We start from the raw sequence: 22,356 nt of genomic DNA, 5'->3' as shown, positions 1-22,356 counted from the left end.
CGAGCGTTTCCTGTTTGCCGTTTTTGTTTGGTCGTAAAAGGGGAGGGGTTGAGGAGGTGGCCGAGGGGCGTGTGCCCAGTGTCAGTGGCCAGGTTCCGTTGAGTCCTTTTCTGTGCCGCCTCCTCGTACTGGGTGGCCCAGGGGCCGCGGAGAGGCAGGCCTGATACGTGAATGAGCCGACTGGAGGGTGGAGCCCCCAGCGCACACCATCCCTGCCCGGGCAAGGGAGGACAGTGGGGCTTAGGTGGGAGGCAGGGAGAGGGGACAGGTTTGGACGAGGCTGGAAGACCAACAGCAGAAGCTGGACGCTACCCTCAGCACGAGGCAGCTGGTGGAAGTGTGGCTGTGGCCCGGGGCTGAGGAGGGGTGTGGGTAAGGGAAGGGATGCAGAGGCACCTGGTGCCAATTTGGGAAAACCACAAAAGGCACCAATCAGAGCACTTCTCCTGTGTATGTTGCATCAAAGCTGCTCTCCTTGGATGTGTTAAAGGCGCCAGTGCACCCTCATTGCGCTAGGTATTGATTCCAATCCTCCAGTGGGGCTCAGAAAGAAACTTCGAGCTGGTTACTGGCCCACAGAGCGATCTACTCTCGCTCCCCTCCTGAGTTTGGCAGGGTTCAGGCCATTTGAAGGGACAGTTCATGGAGGCGAGCAGAGTGCCTGGCTCAGCGGTGGGACCTGGGGAAGCCAGACTTCTGAAGGCAGAGAGCCTGAAAGCCAAGAGCTGCTGAAGGTAGAGGACTGAGTCTTGAGTCTGGAAGCGGAGAGCGGAAGATGAGATGCTCTCAGGGCATTCGGAAAGGGGAAGGAACAGGTTGACTTTGAAGGGGCCATGTGCATTTGCGCTCAGCTGTGTCCGACTCCATGGACTGTAGCCTACCAGGCTTCTCTGTCTGTGGAATTCTCTAGGCCAGAATACTGGAGTGAGTTGCCATTTCCTACTCCAGGGGATCTTCCCGACCCAGAGATCAAACCCACATCTCTTGCGTCTCCTGCATCGGCAGGTGGGTTCTTTACCACTGGGGGTCATCAACACCCTCCTTTATAAAGATGCATGAAGTAAGGCATGAGAGAGGGGACCCGCTGGCCCAAGAGCTGGAAAGGATATGATATGTTCGTTTCCACTGAAATTTTCTAAAAGGATGGGAGGACATCAGGGCCAGAAGCCAGAGGCGGGGCAGAGGCCCTGGCTGGCGTGAAGGGCTAGAGAGGCGGCCAGTTGGGCCCTGACCTGCAGAACCGGCTGGAGAATAGATTCAGATCCAGGAACAAGTCGTTAGGTTTGTGTGCGGGAAACACTTACGTGCCAAGCTCGTCGTAAATGCATGGCCAATCTCGGGAGCGGACAGCCTAGACACAGCACAGCTCTGCCTGCAGAGGTGGGATCTGGGCTGGAGGATTTCACAGATTTGAGGCAGAAGGAAGGCCTTCCAGCTGTGGGTATTCTTGATGGCTGAAGCATGGAAAGTGAGCCCAGCTGAATCAGGGATCAGTACCTGATGAAATCGATGAACTGGAGAAAGGGCTTGTGAAGAGAAAACGGAGCCAGACGGGCTGGCTGAGGGTAGACAGTGTTGCGGAGGGAGTCTGGGATCTGAACTGGAGAGTGTGGAGTTTGAACTTGATCTAGTAGGAGATGCCATTGCCGACTGCTGAGCAGGAGAGAGACAGGGGCAAGTGGGTACTGGGGCTGCTGCAATGGGGCCAGTCTGGAGTCAGACATGACGGGGAACTGGAGGTGGTCAGAGGATGGGTCTGCGGACCATCTGCTGCTGGGGGTGAGGGGCGTGACAGAGGACACAGGGATGTTTGACGCCTTGAAGAGATGTGAGCAGAGGTGTTCTGGAGAGGTTTGGCGGAAAGCCACTGCTGCTCAAAATCTTAACAAGTCTTGAAATTTGAGACCTTGGGGGTGCCTGGGCTGCTCAGACCTGATTGGGAGACCCCCTCCTCATGCTCATTCCTCCTTGCAGCCCAGCACCCTGGACTCTAGGTCATTCCTCCCTTTTCCCGACTCCTGGACACCTGTGTGATCCCCACTCTCCATCTGCCTGACAGCAGCCACAGACCAGCATCAAACAGAGGGATCACTATAAGTATAGACAGACCCTGGAGTTGAACAGATGTGGATTTAAACATGATAGCTCTGTCAGCTTAAACAAGCTAATTAACTGACCCTGTCCTCACCTGTGAACCTCGGACACTAAACCATTGTTCTGAGGCTTAATAACAATAGAGTAAATATGTAGCAAAGATGCCGGCACATCCCAAGGTCTGAATGAAAGTTTGCTAATTTCAGATTAGTTTATGGCTGTGAAAGTCACTCAATCACGTCCAACTCTTTGTGACCCCAAAGACTGTAACCTGCCAGGCTCCTCTGTCCATGGAATTATCTATGCAAGAATACTGGAGTGGGTAGCCATTCCCTCCTCTAGGGGATCTTGCCAACCCAGGGATCGAGCCCAGGTCTCCCTCATTGCAGGCTGACTCTTTAGCGTCTGAGCCACCAGGGAAGCCAATGATAGCTTAATTTTAGTAAAAGCAGAAGTTTGGGCAGGTAGTGAACTGGTGTTGTGCCCTAAAAGAATGAACCTCTGAGAAAGGCAATTTCCCCACCAGCCAGAAAATTACTTTGGTGGAAAGACGTTCAAGTTAAATCACACAGACAACTGCACTTAGTCTTGAAGTGGGAGTGGAGAGGGGTTTGCTCACGTCTCAGCCACATGCCAGCACCTGCAGTGGGTAGGACCCACCTTCCTGGGTGGCAGTACCCTCATGGCACTTCCCCAGGACCTTTAACTTATTAGAAAGCCAGACTCAAATTCCTGAATTGTCAGTTGCCATTGGCCCCACTGGGTTGTGTGCCCAAGAGAATAACGGCCATTTATTGAAGTCCTTTCACTTTTGAAGGTTTTACGTACCTTCTAAGGCCTTGTAGCTCAGATGTGTACAGCACATGCTCATTTTCTAAGTGAAGTGTTTGAGGCCCAGAGAGGTTTGGTTGGGCCAGTCACACAGCCATCAAGTGGCAGAGCCAAGACTTGAACTCAAGCCGTCTTGGCACCAAAGCCCAAGTGTTTGGCCACGTAACCAAATAACCTTTATGGTTATTGACAAAAGAGAAGTCGGAGCCTCTCTTTTCAGAATTACTCCATTTTACCCTCAGATTTTAAAATTTAAGGTACAATCAAGGGGATCCGTATACCAAGCAGAATTTTGGTCTGTGCCGAACGTTTGCAAGAGAGTAAATCATGAACATAGCAAGAGAGTAAAAAAAAAATAATCTTAGGGGCCAGAAAGGCCTTAGGGTCAGGGAGCCCCTGTCTGCAGCTGCAGAAATGGAGACGGGGAGGAGCGGGTGGTCGCTGCTTGCAGCTGGCTCACCCAGGAGGGGGCAGTGACCGAGCCGGCCGCGGGGCTGGCACCGGAGCGGGTGCTCGGCAGGACACGGACGCCGTACTTATTAGGCACCCCTTGTGTGCAGAGCATTGTGCTGGGCTCCATGAAAAAACAAAAGGATTAGGAGACCCTGCGCTGCCTTGACAGCACTCAGAAGCCACCGCAGACTGCGGCCTGATTCTCCTGTGAGGCCTGTGAAGGCTGACGGAGACCTTTAGGCCGCTGTCGGGGGCAGTCAGGGCCACGCCGCCATCTCTCCCCTGACCCTCCTTCCAGGCAGGGTGGCTGTAACGAGCCAGGTGTCTGTGGGGACCTCTCCGGGGGCGGTGTTGTGGCGGCTCCTCAGATTAAGGGATCAAGGACGGAGGCCTCCAGGCCCTCCTGTTGCCAGGGCAACAGTGAGTCAGGCCGAGGCCTCTCCTCGGGCTTTCTGGAAAGCGTTTTCAGCTGCTGAAGCCTCTTACTGTTGTCGCCGGGCGTCGTGGGGACTTCTAAATGTAGGTTTGCAATCAGTTCTGCGCTGACCACTTCTCACTGGGTTCCTTGAAATGGGTGTTTTTAGCTAAAACACCAGCTAACCCTTCTATTTCTGCTTTCTACCAAAGGTAACTCCAGGCTAAAATAATTTTTCAAGCAAGAAAAGACAGGAAGGAAGAAGGAAGGGAGACAAGGAAGGAAGGAAAGAGGGAAGGCGGGAGGGCAGAAGAAAAACAAAGCAAAACACTGAGTTAAATCAAGGGCTAAGATAGTAAGGGACCTACTGTGAAAACTTCCAGTCAGAAATCAGATCTAGCCTTGAGTTTATTAGGCATTAATAGTAATTATCAGTATGATTCACTGGGTCCTACCACGTTCCCGGCTCTGTGCTAAGTAAACGCTTTCATTTTCTCTTTTGACATCGCGTGAAATCAGGATGCATAGTCCCTCTTACAGATGAAGTTCGCAGAGGTGAAGCGATTAGCCCCAGGTCAGTCATGTGGTCAGAATTTAAACACAGAGTGGGTGCTGCTAACTGCTGCTGTAGCCCGCCTCCCAGTTCCTTCTTCGTGGATCCTCAATACAGAAGGCGAAACAGTCCTTTTTCTCGAATTGCAGCTCTGACTCTCCCGCGGACATGGCAGACAGGCCAGGCCAGCCCAGCAGCCTGGGGACAGCACCGGGCTCACCAAACATGAAGGCAGAGATGCTGAGCGCCAAACCAGGCCCCCTCGTTCTGGACCAAGCTCCCCTCTTCTGTGGGGACTTCGGGAAGAGGCTTAACTGCTCAGGTGAGGGGGTCCCTTTCTGTGTGTGTTTCTACGTTGGGACCTGCGAAGCCATTCGACAGTCAGAGAAGGAGTTGGGTGACGGAGATGAGCACCAGGACCACGCATCTGCTCTACAATAAAACCGAATTCCTGCCCTAACTCACTCGGTTCGGGCTTGGGCTACCTCTTGGGTCCACACCACCATTCCTTCCGCTACAACCGATAAATGAAATTCACTGCTTCCCTTTGTGAAATTATCAAACCAGTTCTCAAAATAACTTGATGATAAGATAGGAGCATCACTATTGACCGTTATCTAGGATAAGGAGAAACTAATTTTTTTCTATTTTGGAGGTGCTACATGGCTTGCTGGATCTTAGTTCCCCAGCCAGGGATTGAACCTGGGCCCCCTGCAGTAGAAGCACGGAATCCTAACCACTGGACCGCCAGGACATTCCTGAAAAGTTGAATTTTAGTGACAAAATGTGCCAATAAAAATTTCTATCCTTACTAGCAATTTTATTTAAATAATGAATAGCGGGACAACAAATTGTTTCCTTCTAGAGTCAGTATAGTCTAATAAGCATAAAAGCTTTTTAAGAACTACATTCAATCAATTCTTTGTTTACAGAATACACAAATACGAAAGTTACGCCCTCAAAGGATTGAAATTCACTGGATTTGAGCTAAATTCAATTAAGAAAATTAAACAGGTTATGAAGCATGACATTTGCTTTTCTCCCACTGAAGGTATGATCCAAGAATCACGGTTCCATGGCCAAATTTTCTGCACATCAAGTATACAAATTCTAAAACCTAAGATAAAAAATGGGGGTAAGTATTATCTTACATGGATTGATTATCATCGCTGAAAATCGCCTCATTGATTTTGTCCGAAAGCAAAAGCAGCAAGCTGGTTTGCAAAGTGACACCCTAAACAATTTAATAATAACAAATCTCCAATTAAAGTTATTACTCATTTCCCACTTTATCTTGAATTTATCAATGCTTTACCAAGCCAAAGGTTTGTGACACATTTTGAAATAAGTTTGGAAAAAAATTAAACCTCATGTCTCATAGTACTACTAAAAGAGCAAGTCAACATCCAAGTAACATCAACCTCTAGTATATTTAATTCAAAGGGTAGACATATTGAGAAGAAATAGACACATTTTTCTTGCCCAGATCTGTGCCAGCTCTTCAGAGTCTAGCAATAAGCATAAACTAAACTGCATACAAACATGCTTGGGTGTTCATTTTACCAAAAGGATTAACTTGCCTTAGCATGTTATTGTCATATCACTAACTTTCAAAATTTAATTTACAACCCTTTCCCCCCCAAATGAAAATAGCATTGTTGTTTTTTTTACTTACTGTAAAGGAAACGTCTGAGTCCCAGAGAATAAAAACTTATCTCAGAACTGAATGAGCCCATTATTTCTCCACGAGAAAGTATTAAGTCTCATCCGTAAATGTACCAGAAGAGGTTCATTTTATTTACCACCCAGTAGGAAGACTTGAAGCCATCTCCGCAACTGTGAAATTAAACGGCTTGCTTGGAAGTGTTCCCTTTCTCTCTGTAGAAACTAAATCTATATTTTAGAAACTCTTTCAGAGTCAGGACACAAAATCTTCATCAAATTTGTAACGATCAGCCAAGTTTTCTGCACGTCATCTGTCTGTTTTCAAGTTTTTGGTTTTAGCCCCAGAATTCCTTGTTTAAATAAAACCATTTTCAGAAGCTAAATATGTAAAATAGTTGGAGGCAGAGGGGCTGGGGTTGGGGGCGGGGGGTGGGCTGCTAAACCCACCTGTTCAGCCCTCCCGGCCTTGGGGGCTGCACTGAGGGGGTCTCTGAGGAGGAAGCTGCTTTAAACCCCACCCCATGCCCCCACGGCAAGTTCTACCAACCCCCTCCCTCGCTTCAGTATTTCCCAGCCTCAATCCAAACTGTGTGTTTAAGGTATCCATTGACACATTCCGTGCTTACTCCTTTGATAGGGCACAGGATTTAAGCTGATTTCTTCCTTTTAGGGTACACCTACACCTCTGCTGGAGAAGGAAATGGGAAGCCAGTCCAGTATTCTTGCCTGGGAAATCCCATGGGCAGAGGAGCCTAGCCGGCTACAGTCCCTGGGGTCACAAGAGTTTTGGACGCGTCTGAGCAACTCAACAGCAACAGCACCTCTCTAGTCTCTATAACCTCTACGTTACCAGGCAGATGTCCGTATCAGGTTCTGCAGTGAGCCTCTATAAATCTCACCAGAGAAGTCTGGCGGGCTAACACCCACCACGAATTCCTGGAAGGCTGAAGGAAATAGCAGCACAGATGTCCAGAAAAGCCCTGTCAGAAGCTGTAAGGATCCCAGAAGTTATTTTTACAGCCATCACTTATTTCCACTGCAGAGGCAAGGGAGGATCAGGCCAAGTTGCAGCCCAAGGACCTCAAACACACAACCTGACTGCGGGGCATGGCGGGGGAGGGGGGGCGGCTTTGAGGGTCTCTCTTCTCTGGGCTGCCCTGGGCTCCCCTCCGGGCTATCCTGGGCTCCAGAGCGTCCTGTCCCTGGCATGGGCCCTGGGCAGCCTACATGTACTCGACCTCCTCAAGGGCAGGCTTCAGGTCATCCCCATGCTGGCTCCAGCATCTGGTCCAAGCGAGGCACTCTACTGTTGAATTAAGCAGGGAATAAGACAGGTGAAAATGTGCAGGAAAGAAACGAGAAAAATGCACAAATAAAACCCAGAACTTCTGTCCAGTTGGGATGCAGATGATCTCCTCATTCAAGCTAATCCAAGCCTGTAAAAGATGGCACAGAAAATTTATCCTTCCCTCTGATATCTCAGCCCAAATATCAGGTAGAATCCCCAGGTCACTGCCTGATCCTCTTAACCAGTCGCAGGGTGGCTTAGAGTGATGACAGAAATCCTTCTGGGCTGCCCTGCCTTTCCAAGGAAGGTCACCCAGAGACCCAATAAGGAGTCCAAGGGCAGGCAGGCAGCAGAGCTAGACTGCAGGGGCATGGAGGAGTGCCATCTCCCTGGCATTCAGGGAGGCCTCCCCCCTTTCCGGGGCTGGCTGAGCTGTTAGATTGTCACTCCTGTGTTTGCACAGGACAGCAGCGATTCCAGGGGCAACACGTAACACACACACACACACACACACACACACACACACACACACACACACACACACATCGGGACCCCTGCGTAGAGTCCTCTCCCAATCCCAGGCCCCCAGCCCCTTGAAGACTTCCCTGGGGACCCTCCGAGCCCGCCGGGCTCCCTAGGGTACTGCCGCGCCCGTCCTCAGCCTCTCTCTACGGCCTCGCAGTTCCATCAATCTGGGCCCCGAGAGTCAGCCCCTGTGAAATGGGAACAGACTGCGTCTGTTCCCCAGGGCTCTGTGAGCAACGCCGCAGGATGATGGAGCCAGGCCTTAATTTTTTTTTAATCTATATATTTTTAAGTTAAAGATTGGATTTTTTATAGCTTTATATAGTTATGTTCTAAATAAATGTGTATTATTTTGTAAACTTAATTTCTAGGGACCTGCATTTTTCAGATTCCTCGGTCGACGCGACCCCTCCCCGCTCACCAGCCGGCCCAAACGCCCTGAGCGCGCGCAGGCCACCGCCAGGCCCTGGGCCTCGCTCGGGCGCGGGCGCCACGTGGGACGGCGGCCGGCGCGTGCTGCCCCCTGCCGGCCAGAGCCCGGAGCCCGGAGGCCGCCGCGCCGCACCTGGCCGCCCGCGGCCGCTCTAGGAACGCGGGGGCCTCTCGGTGGTGGCGCGGGGCCGCCGTCGCGCGCCCAGGAAGGGGCCGTGCCCGGAGCCCGGGGTCCGCTGCGCGGGAGCTTCTCGTAGGCGCGCCCGGCCTCCCCTACCGAGCTGGTGGCCCGCCGCCGTCCTGGCGCGCCCGGGGACCAGCCCCCTGGGGCCGAAGCCGCTCTGGTTTTCTTGTGTTTCTGCCCCCCCACGCTCCGGCGGGCCCCCGAGCGTCGCGGGGCGCGTTCTTTGTGCAGATCCGAGTGTTGGGAGCCCGCGGGTGCGGAGGGGAGGCCTCGGCTCTGAGGAGAGCGGAGCGCCGAGACGTGCCCCACCCCGTGGGCTCCAAGCCGCTCCGAGGAGAAGCGCGGAAAGGAAATCCCCGCAAATCGCGGAGAACGAAGGAGGAGGGGGTGGCCCCCGCAATGGACCCGGGAATTAGAGATGCGGACCCTGTCCCGCGCTGCGCTCCGTTTCGCCCACTTCTCTCCGACTCGAGTCGGTTGAGCTAGTGGCAGATGTATTTACACCAGGCGGAGGCGGACCTTGAGAAGCTGACGATGGGCCCCGACTGGTTATTTGTTTGCTTCTTGATGTATTTTCCAATATGTTTAGTTATTTCCAAAAGTTGGCATTGCCCTGTCAAAGGGTATTGGCCCCTTTTTTTTAAGGCTTTTGATGTATGTTACGAAACCGTTCTCCAGGAGGGACACCGGCTCAGCTTCTTGTGGGGTGGAGGGAAGGTTAGGTAGGGTACCGGCTGGCCAAGCTGGGAAACTGGGAAGGTTGGGCAGGATGGGGGTTGAGAATCACCCAGCATTTAAGGGCCACATGTGGTTCCCTGTGAGTGATGACCGGGTCAGGCAGTGTCTTGGAGACCGTGCCCTGGGTCCTACTGAGGGGCTGACTCTCAGTGGATGTCAGCGCTTCTGGAACACTGGGCAGCCAGAGGGAGCCTTTAAAAGTGCAGGTCCTCTCTTGGCTCTGTGAGTGAAATCCAGAATTCCATCAGGACCCTGCCTGCCTCTCGAGCACTAGGTTGGAAATCCTGTTTCCTAGGGCTGTGTAGCAAAGTACCAGAAACTGAGTGGCTTCACACAACAGAAATTTATTGGCTAAAAAAGTCCCAAATCAAGGTCAGGTGATATGAGGGTTGGTTCTTCCTGGAGGCTCTGAGGGAGACTGTTCCACGCCTCAGTCCTCCCTTCACTGTGGGCAACCCACCGTGTCCTGGGCCTGTGGACACATCACTCCGGCGTCTGTCCTCACCTGGCGTTCCCGTGTGTCTCTAGTTCTGTGTCTCTTTGTATAAGGACAGTCATCATGTTAGATAAAGGACTCACCCGGATCTTGTACGACTTCATCCTACTTAACTATCTGCAAGGACCCTACTTCCAAGGAGTGCCACATCCCAGGTTCCTAAAAGGACAAGGGTTTGAGGGGACGCTGCCCAACCCACAAGAGGCCGTCCCCTCTCCCTGCACTCCAGCGTCCTGCCTTCTCTCCATTCCCCTGGCTCAGCCCCCACCCCCTCGCCCATCCTGGACCGCTGATGTCCACCTCACGTCCCCTCCTCCTGCAGGGTGTTCTGGAGATGTCACTGCCTCGGGAAAGCTCTCTCGAGCTGCACAGACGAGGGTTGCCCTGTTCTGTTTTTCGGGCTCCCGGCCCGAAGTGCGTGAGTCACAGCGTGTTGCTCTCCCGTGGGCCTGCTCCTCCAGAAAGTCGCCCTGGTGACAGCAGGAACCAGGCCACCTGGGTGAACACGAACAGACCGAACAGACCGAAACTCGTGGCCATAGGTGCTTACAGACTGAGCTGGGGAGCCTGTCTCAATCGGACAGGCCCCATGTCGGGCCCACTGAAGAGCCCATCAGGAAGGTCTCCGAGGCAGGGGCCCCTGGACCCATAGGGAGACAGACCTGCATTCAGTGCAGGCTCCACTCTGACCCCGTCAAAACTTACAAGACTTCTGTAGGCTGCCCCTACCCCACCTCGATGCCCTGTGTCTTGTCCCTTTATACTGTTTACATTCCTCCATCCATCCTGCCAAGCCAGCTCCCTCCTTAGGGCCTTGGTTGTCTCCACCCAGAGCCCAGAGCGCTCTGCATCCAAATTTCTACACCCTGGCTTCTTACCATTCAGACTTCAGCTCCAATCGTCACTTCCTGATGACCCCATCTCACTACCGCCCCACCCTGTCATCTTCCATCACATCCACCTGCTTTATTTTCCTACAATATTTTCAGTATCGGAAATGATTTTGTTCATTTGTTTGTTTTGCTGTTTGTCATTCTAACCTCTCGGGATATAAGCTCCATGAAGTCAAGGACCTTGTTTGCCTGTTCGCTGCTGAACCCTCAGTGCCAGACTAGAACCCAGAACACCATGGGTGCTTCCCAAGAGTTTGTTGAATGACCAAATGACAGTTAACCCCTCCAGTATCTGTTTTTCCGTCTACAAAATAATCTGAGCTACTTTATAGGAGAAAATAATTGTACCTACCTCAAAGGGAGGATTAGAAGAGGTATGTGCAGTCCCACCAAAGTAGTAAACACTCAACATATCGAGCCTTTATCAATATTTTATATTGACATCCAGCCTAACATGGAGGGGGACCAGAGGGCAGATGTGGTGGTAACTGTTTCAGATCCCTGGAGGTGATTACAGAGGCTGATTCAACCCTTCTGTTCTTTCAGTTACCCAACCTTTGCTACAAAAGGATGGAAGAAGTATGGTTAACAGCCTGGAACTTGGACCAAGAGGTCTTGAAAATGAGTGTCTTGGAAATTTTCTGAGACTGTGTCCTCATCTGCAAAATGGACATAATTATCCCTTATCAAAGCTTTAGTGGGTTATATGTAAATTATAATGCATATTTCCCAAATTAGTATCCAGATGTTTTGTCTTAAAGCAATTATTGATTAATTATATCATAGCAAATGGTATTGTTTGCAATTACTGGAAGGGAATATGCTTAAATTTGTTTTTCTTTTCTGATTTTGAAAGTAATACATTATATTGCAGAAAATTTGGAGGATGTAGAAAGTATGAAGATGAAAGTTTTAGAATCAGCAATAATCCCCCCTGCTTTTAGTCCTCATCTTTATGCCATGGAATGAACGATGCAAATTTAAATGCATCAGCAAGAGGAACAGTGATGCCAGCAGGTCCATGGACTTGGGCATCCCAGAAGGTAGGTTGGCTTCCCGAGAAGCCATGGAAAGTACCTGCTTGATGGAGTCTCGGGAATGACTAGGCGGGAGAAGAGGTCAGGAGGAGGGACTGGTCTTTTAAGGCTGTGGCCTGAGAAGGGCATTTGAGTATAGATTAAGAGGCCCTGATTTGGATTCAGAAATATTTCCATGTCCTTAAAAGGAAAACAAATATTTTTTACATTTCTAGGTAGTTTATGAAAATAAAACAGTACTGAAAATATTTTTACATTTGAGATAATGCTCTCTGTCATTTAACACACAATCCCCTGGCTTTAAAAATATCAGTGACCTAGTCATTCACTCAACTGAGCTGTTCCCTTCTTCCTTGCATTGGGGTTTTTTAAACCTCCCTCGGAGATTCTAATGGTGCTTCCCAGGTGGCTAGTGGCAAAGAATCCACCTGCCAATGCAGGAGATGCAAGAGTCACAGGTTTGTCACCTGGGTCAGGAAGATCCCTTTGCATAGGAAGTGGCAACTTACTCCAGTGTTCTTGCCTGAAAATTTCCATGAACAAAAGAGCTGGACGTGACCAAGCGACTGAGCGTGTGCAAACACACACACACAGATTCTAATATGGTCAGGACTGAGAAACAGGACAGCGTGTAATTTATGCGTTATTGTGAACTATATGAAATTTAAATAGCTTGTGGTATCTTAGTTCCCCAACTAGGGAGTAAACCGGTGCCCCCTGCAGTGTGAAGTCCTAACCACTGGACTGCCAGGGAAGTCCCAATAGTTTTTGATCATGGAGATATCGCATACCTCACTTAACTACCTCTTTAGTATTGGGCATATCAGTTTCTATTTTATTTGCTTAAATATTTTAAATAACACTTACGGGGTCATATATCCTTGAGCCAACATTTGTTCATATTTCAGGTTTTTCTAAGGATGGATTCCAACAAAGGAAATTACTACCAAGTCAAAGGGAATTAATTATTTTAATCTCTGGTTTGACATTGCTGTTCCCCTCAAGAAAGATTGTATACCAATTACAGTCCCAATTTATACTACTAGTTCAGTTCAGTTCAGTCACTCAGTTGTGTCTGACTCTTTGCGACCCCATGAATTACAGCACCCCAGGCCTCCCTGTTCATCACCATCTCCCGGAGTTCACCCAGACTCACGTCCTTCAAGTCTGTGATGCCATCTAGCCATCTCATCCTCGGTCGTCCCCTTCTCCTCCTGCCCCCAATCCCTCCCAGCATCAGAGTCTTTTCCAATGAGTCAACTCTTTGCATCGGGTGGCCAAAATATTGGAGTTTCAGCTTTAGAATCAATCATTCCTTCCAAAGAAATCCCAGGATTGATCTCTTTCAGAATGGACTGGTTGGATCTCCTTGCAGTCCAAGGGACTCTCAAGAGTCTTCTCCAACACCACAGTTCAAAAGCATCAATTCTTCGGCACTCAGCCTTCTTCACAGTCCAACTCTCACATCCATACATGACCACTGGAGAAACCATAGCCTTGACTAGACGGACCTTAGTCGGCAAAGTAATGTCTCTGCTTTTCAATATGTTGTCTACGTTGGTCATAACTTTTCTTCCAAGGAGTAAGTGTCTTTTAATTTCCTGGCTGCAGTCACCATCTGCAGTGATTTTGGAGCCCAAAAAAATAAAGTCTGACACTGTTTCCACTGTTTCCCCATCTATCTCCCATGAAGTGATGGGACCGGATGCCATGATCTTTGTTTTCTGAATGTTGAGCTTTAAGCCAACTTTTTCACTCTCCTCTTTTACTTTCATCAAGAGGCTTTTTAGTTCCTCTTCACTTTCTGCCATAAGGGTGGTGTCATCTGCATATCTGAGGTTATTGATATTTCTCCTGGCAATCTTGATTCCAGCTTGTGTTTCTTCCAGTCCAGCGTTTCTCATGATGTACTCTGCATAGAAGTTAAATAAGCAGGGTGACGATATACAACCTTGACATACTCCTTTTCCTATTTGGAACCAGTCTGTTGTTCCATGTCCAGTTCTAACTGTTGCTTCCTGACCTGCATACAGATTTCTCAAGAGGCAGGTCAGGTGGTCTGTATTCCCATCTCTTTCAGAATTTTCCACAGTTTCTTGTGATCCACACGGTCAAAGGCTTTGGCATAGTCAATAAAGCAGAAATAGATGTTTTTCTGGAACTCTCTTGCTTTTTCCCTGATCCAGCGGATGTTGGCAATTTGATCTCTGGTTCTTCTGCCTTTTTGAAAACCAGCTTGAACAGCAGGGAGTTCACGGTTCACGTATTGCTGAAGCCTGGCTTGGAGAATTTTGAGCATTACTTTACTAGCATGTGAGATGAGTGCAATTGTGCGGTAGTTTGAGCATTCTTTTGCATTTCCTTTCTTTGGGATTGGAATGAAAACTGACCTTTTCCAGTCCTGTGGCCAGTGCTGAGTTTTCCAAATTTGCTGGCATATTGAGTGCAGCACTTTCACAGCATCATCTTTCAGGATTTGAAATAGCTCAACTGGAATTCCATCACCTCCACTAGCTTTGTTCGTAGTGACGCTTTCTAAGGCCCACTTGACTTCACTTTCCAAGATGTCTGGCTCTAGATTAGTGATCACATCATCATGAGTATCTGGGTCGTGAAGATCTTTTTTGTACAGTTCTTCCATGTATTCTTGCCACCTCTTCTTAATATCTTTTGCTTCTGTTAGGTCCATACCATTTCTGTCCTTTATCAAGCCCATCTTTTAATTTTTTCCTCACTTGATAGGTGGTAAACGTTATATTTTAATTTGCATTTCTTTGGTCTGAGATCTACCCTGATTCACTGAAAGGAAGCCCAGGTGGCACAGTGGTAAAGAAACTGCCTGCAGTGCAGCAGACTTACAGGACACTCCCAGAAGTTACAAGTTCAATCCCTTGGTCAGGAAGATCCCTTGGAGTAGGAGATAGCAATCTGCTCTAGTATTATTGCCTGGAAAACTTGCAGGGACTGAGGAGCCTGGCAGGCCACAGCCCAGGGAGTCACAAAGAGTCAGACACAACTGAGCACGCACCATCAATGCACTGATGGCCTAAGTGGGCCCTTTACACATTAATTTATTTGCAATAGTTTGTGATAAATTACAAAAATATTTTCCCAACTTGCCATTAATCTCCCAGTTTTGTTCATATTCCTAAACTCTTCATGTTTATGTAGCCAAAACTACTGATATTTTCTGTTGGAATTTCTTCCATACCTTCCCTGCTGTTCAGACATTAGCTAGGTATTCATTTATATTCTCTTCTCCTGTATGTTTGGTTTTGTTATACACAATGCTTTCATCCTCTTGGGCTGTGTTTTGATGTGCAAAAAGCAGGTGCGTTGCTACTTTAATTATTTTTCCCAAATAGCTAATTAAACTCTCCCAGTTTCATTTATGTAAATAACCTTTCCTTTCCCGTCTGAATTCACGACTGCTCTAACTCTGGGCTGTAAAGCACGGGGTTAAGTGTGTGGGCTCCAGCGCCAGGCGGCCTGCGTTTGCATCCGGCTTACTAATCACGTCTCCTTGGACTGCTTTCTGCACATCCCGGCGCCTCGCGTTCCTCAGCTCTGCTGCTGGGGTACCGATCGCAGCCCTGCATCAGAGGGTTGTTGTGACCGTCATCACTGCTCAGGCACTTGTGACGATCTTTCATCACGTTTGTAATGTTTTCCCGGGTCCGGGTGTCAGGTGTTCTTAGATGTTCTAATAATTACAATGGAAAAGTCCTCCAGTGCGCTCCTGTTATACTCACAATTTTCTTACCTCCCTATTTCACTTTTGGAAATAAATGGCCTGTCTTGTATTTATTAGGCCTGGTCTTCCGATTACTTCTTAAGGAAGGAGTTTGAAAAAAGGGCACTGCTTGATTGGGCTGGAGGAAGGAGGACTAGCCGAGGTCTGGCGGTTAGGAGAGCAGAGCCCTGAGGGGCTTGGAGGGCGGTGGGAAGAGGAAAGGTAGGCAGCGAAGAAGAGGAGACGGAGGACGAGACCGAAGGGCAAAGGGCAGATAGAGCAGGACGAACAAGGCGGGCCGGACTCGGACCCCAGTTTGGCAGCGTGGGAGAGTTCCGAGCCACCTGCGTTTTCTCCTGGTAACCCGAGAGTGCCTCAACCTCTGCGCTTCTGGGTCAGAGGGCCTCAAACTCTGCGCTTCTGGGTGAGAAGTCCTCCACCTCTGCACTTCCGGGTGTGGGCTGAAGACTGACCGAATCGATCTTCCCACCAACCTGAAGAGGAAGACCGGTTGGGTTTCAGAGCAGGAGGGCCAGTCTGGAATGACCATGGGTGTTGGAGCCCATGGCGGGGGCTGCGGAGGTGGGCAGGGTCCAGATGTAGCTACAGCAGCATAAAGGTGTGAGTTGAGACCGTCATATAACAGCAGGGGGTGTAGCTCAGGGGTAGAGCATTTGACTGCAGATCAAGAGGTCCCCGGTTCAAATCCGGGTGCCCCCTTCTGGTGCTCCATTTTGGAGTTTGGCATAGTCGACCTTCCTTGGGTCCCTGTAACTCTCTCTGTAGTTCAAGCAACCCCTCTACCCTGAAAACAACACCCACTGACTCTTTCCCATCTGAAGAGAGATTCCTTCCTGTCTTCGCACTGTCGTTTCATCCCCACAGGAACCTGCACGATCAGGATTTGGGGATGACAGTCAATCCAATCCTCTCAGTCCACCAGCCAGGTTGGTTTTCCCAAGGCCAAGGTCTCCACCAGTGCTCCCTCCAGGAACGGAATGCAAGCTACATATCTGAATTTACATTTACTAGTAGCCCCCTTAAATATTTAAAGTAAAAGAGGGAAAATGGGTGAAGGGGGTCAAAAGGTACAGAATTAGATAAATAAGTCTTGAGGAGCAATGTAGTACAGCATGGTGACTATAGTCGCTGTATTAACAATATTTTATTGGATATTTGAAAGTTGCTAAGAGAGTAGACCTTGAAAGTTCTTATAACAAGGGAGGAATGTAACTATGTGAGGTGCCTGATGTTAACTAGACTTATTGTGGTGATCATTTGTCAATATATACATGTATCAAATCATGCTGTACACCTTTGATATTACATTGTATGTCAATTATATCTCATTAAAACTGGGGGAAATGTTTTCTTAAAAATAAAGTAAAACGACATCAGCAAAATGAATCTCCTTTTGTGGAGGGGGCGTGCTCTGCAGCTTGTGGGATCTTCGTTCCCCAACCAGGGAGCAAACCCCCGCACTCTGAAAGTGCCAAGTCCTAACCACTGGGCCACCAAGGAATGCCCCAACCGTCCACATTTTAAAATCCAGTATATCCAAAACATTATCATTTCAGCATATGACCAATATAAAAATTTATAAATGAGGTAAATCCTTGAAATCTGGCTGCAATGTCCTCTTAAGGTACCTGCTCATCTGGACCAGCCGCCTGTGGACTGGGGGCAGCTCTGCAGCACGGGGAACCTTGCTGGCTTCTTGCCGTTTTCAAGGAAATGGGGAGCCAGGTGCTGGTCGGGTCCTAGGAGGCTCCTCTTGCTCCCCAGGGTGTGATGGATGGAAAGAGCCCCAGGGAGGAGCCATCGCCCCACCTTTCTCATCATCACAAGGGAAGTTAGCCAGGAGCAGGGAGGGCTGCTCCCCACAGGACAGATGTAAGACTGGAGTCCAAGGCAACTCTGGGGATACATAGGAGACCCATAGGTTTCCAGGTCCCTGGACAGCCTATTTCAATTGTCTTTTTTCCGCAGACCAAGTATGTTTAATGAAAATACTTCTGATTCAGGTGCTGGAGTAACTGGTAAGCTCAGAACAAAGTAGGCTAATTGAAAAGTATTCTCAGAGACTTCCCCAGTAGTGTCATGGTCAAAATGCTATGCTCCCAAAGCCTGGGTCGCAGGTTCAATCCTTGGTTGGGGAGTTATAACCAGACATGCTACATGGTGTATAGCCAAAACACAAAAGAAAATTTTAAAAAATATTAAGCACTTTTAAAAGTACCCAGTTGCAATTTTCTTATATTGCAGTATATAAACATTTTAGCCACAAAATTTCACAGGTCTTTCTTGTCGTTTTGCTTCCCTTCAAAGTACATTTCTTTAATTTTTTAAATTAATGGCCACATCATGTGGCATGTGGGATCTTATTTCCCAAATCAGGGATTGAAACTTCGTCCCCTGCATTGGAAGCACAGAGAGTCTTAACCACTGAACAGCCAGGCAAGTCCCTCAAAGTACATTTCTTCTACAAAAATATTTGTAAGACAAGCTCTTGAAATGAGTATGATTCTCCTGACTATTCCACCAAATTTAGATGTTGTGAAGTCCCAAGCTTTGAAAATTTCAATCCCTTCAGGTACAGAATGGAAATTTATTCAACTGAAATGAAGAACGTCAGCCAAAGATTTTTTTCAGACTATGTAAGCACAATTTTAGAAATTCAGAATTAAATCTTGTATACCATGTGAACTCTCATTGTTTAATGAGTTCAGTTTCTCTCTTGCTTTTGCAAGACTACATCTCAATGTCTTTCTGTTTGCGAATTTTATTTTCGTTTATTGCAACTCTCTAAAGGTTTCAAAAGCTGAAGTTCTGGGGCACACATTTGTTGAAAACTTTGATTAAGGATTTCCAACAGGTTTGTGTAAGTGTAGCGTGTTAGTTGTTTAGTCATATCTGACTCTTTGGGACCCTGTGGACTGTAGCCCACCAGGCTTTTCTTGTCCATGGGATTCTCCAGACAAAAATACTAGAGTGGGTTGCCATTCCCTTCTCCAGGGGATCTTCCTGACCCAGGTATCAAACCTGGGTCTCCTGCATTACAGGCAGGTTCTTTACCATCTGAGCCACCAGTGGAGGATTGTGCAAAACACAATTCTGGGTGCCTATTTTTACAAAGAAAAAAAAAAAAGGTTTAATACCAATACCAATACCATTGCAGGACACTTGGGTTAATTCACAAAGTAGTTCTTCAAAGGCTCAAACACTTCTAAAATCTTAGTGCTATTGGGGACAGATGTGTCTAAGATACTATACTGGTAGACCTACGATACAGGTCAGTTCAGTAGCTATTTGTACTTTCTTACACATACTGCTGCTTCCTCAGGTGGCACTAATGGTAAAGAATCCACCAGCTGATGCAGGAGACGTATGAGATTCAGGTTTGAGTTTGATCCCTGAGTTGGGAAGATCCTGTGAAGGAGGAAATGGCAACCCACTCCAGTATCTTTGCCTGGAGAATCCCTTGGACAAAGGAGCCTATTGGGCTACAGTTCACGGGGTTGCAAAGAGTCAGACACCACTGAAGCACACACACCCACATGCAGCCATCAAGAAATCTTTTCTTGTATGAAATCGGCCGTGTCACAAAAACAATTTAGTTTTTTAAAAACTTAAAAACAATTCAGCTTTTATATGAATTGGTAGAATATCACAGCCCGTTTAGATGCACTTTTGAATTATGTGTGCCCCACCGTGCCCACAACATTTCTGCTTCATTTGCTGAGAACTTACTGACAGCATCCCTGCTAAGAACATTGTTTACATTAAAATCTTGGGCTTCAAAACTTGCCTTCTTGTATTATTATAGCAAAAACAAAGTTCTATCTTCTATTGAATTCATTCTCCCCCCCACCCCCGTTTTTGTTTGTTTGTTTGTTTTTTCCTGATGGACCAGGGATTGAACCTGGGCCCCCAGCATTGGTGGGGGCAGAGTCTTCACCACTGGGCCACTAGGGAAGTCCTGCTGAGCTCATAAATGGACTTTATAGCTGTCTTCACGATGCCAGGCACTTCACCTTGGACAAAATGAACTTCCAAAGCTTCATTTTGATTCCATGAACTGGATGCTGAGACAGCAGACCCAAAAGCAGGATCATCCCCAGGGACAGACTTAAGCGGCCCCATCTAACCAGACTGATGTAGTTCCTCAGCTTACCAGCTTGTGTCCCCTGGGATGTAGGTGCTCCTCAGAAGGGCTCCTCTCGCTGGCTGGTGGAGAGGTTGGAAGAGGGGTGGGATTCATGAAAGAGAGGGAGGCTTGACAAGATTCTGGAGCAGAAGTCAAAACCTCTGGGGCCTGGTCCTGACACTGTGGGTAGCCCGGACATGCCCGGGCATGAAGGGGACCACAGACTAGTGCTTCTCAGTGGTTTGAGTTCCCCTACGATTCTTTCAAAGTTTCTACTCACATTTTAATAACAGCCTTAACTGTCTTGATACAGGCACACGGTGGCTTGTTTGCAGGGCCGTTTTATAACCAAAGCCCAGTGTGATGCACGTGCTCAAGTTGATCACATTGTCACCATGTGCTCAGTCGCTCAGTCGTGTCTGACTCTTTGTGACCCCATGGCCTGTAGCCCCCAGGCTCCTCTGTCCATGGGAGTCTCCAGGCAAGAATACCGGAGTGAGCTGCCATGCCCTGTCACCATGCCTCGCTGTAACACATGACCAAAGATCAGAGGCCGACTTTGAAAGCAGCTCTTGTGCCCCTTCCCTCTTTGCCCATTTCTGTCCCCCTCTAACTTTTTTTTTTTAAGAATTATTTACTTTTTTGCCCACAGCATGCAGAATCTTGGTTCCCGATCAGGAATTGAACTTGTGTCCCCTTCAGTGGGCATGTGATTCTTAACCACTGGACCACCAGGGAAATCCCTGACTGCTTAACCTTGTAAAAACCTCCTCGTCGGAATGAGATCACGAGGCAGTTGAACCTAGCTCCTGACTTGTGCTCTCCATGCCTTGCCTAACCTGTTGATTCTTCTCCTAGATTAAAAGAAGAATTAAAAGATGACTAGTCCTCTACCCCCACAACCCCCTTAGCAATCCCGCAGGCAGATCGGATGGGCAGGAGAACACCTGGAGAGAGAGTTACACACAATGGGGGAGGACACGCAACCCAACCTCCTGCCTCCATGATTCACTGAGATTCTTCCCGCTTTTCCTCCCTTTACAGACTGTCAGGGATGAGCAGACAGTTCGGCGCCAGTCTCGGGGACATGAGTCCACCTTCTAATGAATCCACCAGACTTCCAGTTTTTCTGATTAAAACATATTTCCTTTCTACTGACGCTTGCCTCTTGATAATTGGCTTTTGAGCAGTGGGCAGCCAACCCTGAGTTTGGTAACAGCTTTAGCCTATGAGAAATGAGCCTTGAGAGTCAGAGGGCGTGTTAATAGAGGCAGTTAGCAGAGGAGCTGGGGGGTCGCTGCATCTCTAGGCATGAGCAGCTTCACAAGCACATTGCAAAGAGCCTCTTCTAGCAAAATGATTTCATCTGCTATTCAAATTGCTGTTAACTTGAATGTTCCTGGGTTTGTGATTTTGTTTGTATTGATCTTCTAAAATTGTTTTGTCTTAAAAGTGTATAAAACTGTGAGTTTGAAGCATTTATATCTAGCTGTGTATATACACGTATGTACAGATACAAGCAGTACAATAAACGAAAATTAAGCTAACCCTGGGGTACTAAGAGAAAATGTTCCCTTTCAAAGGTGCACATGCAACAAGAAACCAGTAAAATGGCTCTGTGGTGGCTGGAAGACTGGGATGGAATGGAGACTTGATTTTTGTCTGGATGCTATTTTGTACATTTTATTTTTTAGTTTATTATCGTTATTTGGTTGTGTGGCATGCGGGATCTTAGTTCCCCACGCAGGGATCAAACCCATGCCCTCTGTAGTGGAAGCATGGTGTCTTACCCACTGGACTGCCAGGGAAGCTCCTATTTCATACATTTTCCATTCTGTGCCATGTGAAAGTGTTACTTGTAAAAGAGTTAATTCATTCAGAAATTTAAGAAACTTCAGTTCAAGCCGTCTGACTTCCAGAAGCTCCAGGTGGGTCATTTCAAGGCACTGGTTAGGTCTGTTTCCTAAAACTCCGTCATAAAATGGGGAGCATTTGCTGGGTTCACAGAGCAGGGAGGCGGCTCGGCCTCGAAGAACCAAGGCCCTGAAATTCACCTTTCAGGGCAGCTAAGGTAGCCTTTCCCTTCTCCAGAAGATCTTCCCAACCCAGGGATCAAACCCAGGTCTCCCGCATTGCAGGCGGATTCTTTACCAGCTGAGCTTAAGCTTTGTGATTTGGGGTGTGTGTGTAGTTGCTTCATTCATGTCCCATTCTTTGTGACCCTACGGATTGTAGCCCGCCAGGCTCCTCTGTCCATGGAACTCTCCAAACAAGTTGCTTCAATTCTTTGTGTCATTGTTACCTATAAAGAGTTGGTGGTGGAGATAGTACTCACTACCACAATAATTTTTAAAACTATATATGGTAAAAAAATTTAAAAAGTATATACAGTGTATAAAAATTTAGAACAGTTTATCTAGCACCTTATAAATGCTCAGTAAACCTCAGGTCTTAGAATTATTACAGCTGTCACAGGTGTCTCACCAAAGTGAGAAGTTGTGAGGAGCAAGGCTAACTTTTCCAGTAGGGGGTATAGCTCAGGGGTAGAGCATTTGACTGCAGATCAAGAGGTCCTTGGTTCAAATCCGGGTGCCCCCTATAATTATCCCAAATTTCCCTTTGCTGGGCCTTGTGGCAGCACACCCTCTCCTGCATAACCAGCAAGGCTGAGGGTATGGAAGCTTTCCTTCATTATTGCCTGGAATTATCCACCGTCCACCCCCACCATCCCACCCTTCATCCTTACTTGAGACTATATTCCCCATAGCACTGGGGGCTGGTTTGAGTCCTAGAAAAAGAAATGTTCCCAGGTAAGCAATGCCATGATTTACACAAAATTAAATTAGATGAGAAAAGCAAGAGGCAATAACAT

The 22,356-nt window shown here is 48.0% G+C and overlaps 2 non-coding genes across 2 annotated transcripts; both read left to right on the top strand.

The window, feature by feature from the left end:
* Positions 1-15,985: 15,985 nt before the first annotated feature.
* On the top strand, positions 15,986-16,057 carry TRNAC-GCA (transfer RNA cysteine (anticodon GCA)). Its single transcript has one exon. It is a non-coding gene; the product is annotated as a tRNA-Cys (tRNA).
* A 5,953-nt stretch (positions 16,058-22,010) lies between these two features.
* TRNAC-GCA (transfer RNA cysteine (anticodon GCA)) lies at positions 22,011-22,082 on the top strand. Its single transcript has one exon. It is a non-coding gene; the product is annotated as a tRNA-Cys (tRNA).
* Positions 22,083-22,356: the final 274 nt, after the last annotated feature.

The sequence above is a fragment of the Ovis aries genome, chromosome 4 (assembly GCF_016772045.2).
Source record: "Ovis aries strain OAR_USU_Benz2616 breed Rambouillet chromosome 4, ARS-UI_Ramb_v3.0, whole genome shotgun sequence".
Taxonomy (NCBI): domain Eukaryota; kingdom Metazoa; phylum Chordata; class Mammalia; order Artiodactyla; family Bovidae; genus Ovis; species Ovis aries.
The sequence above is the reverse complement of the archived record's forward strand: the minus strand, read 5'-3'. Positions and strand labels throughout refer to the sequence as shown.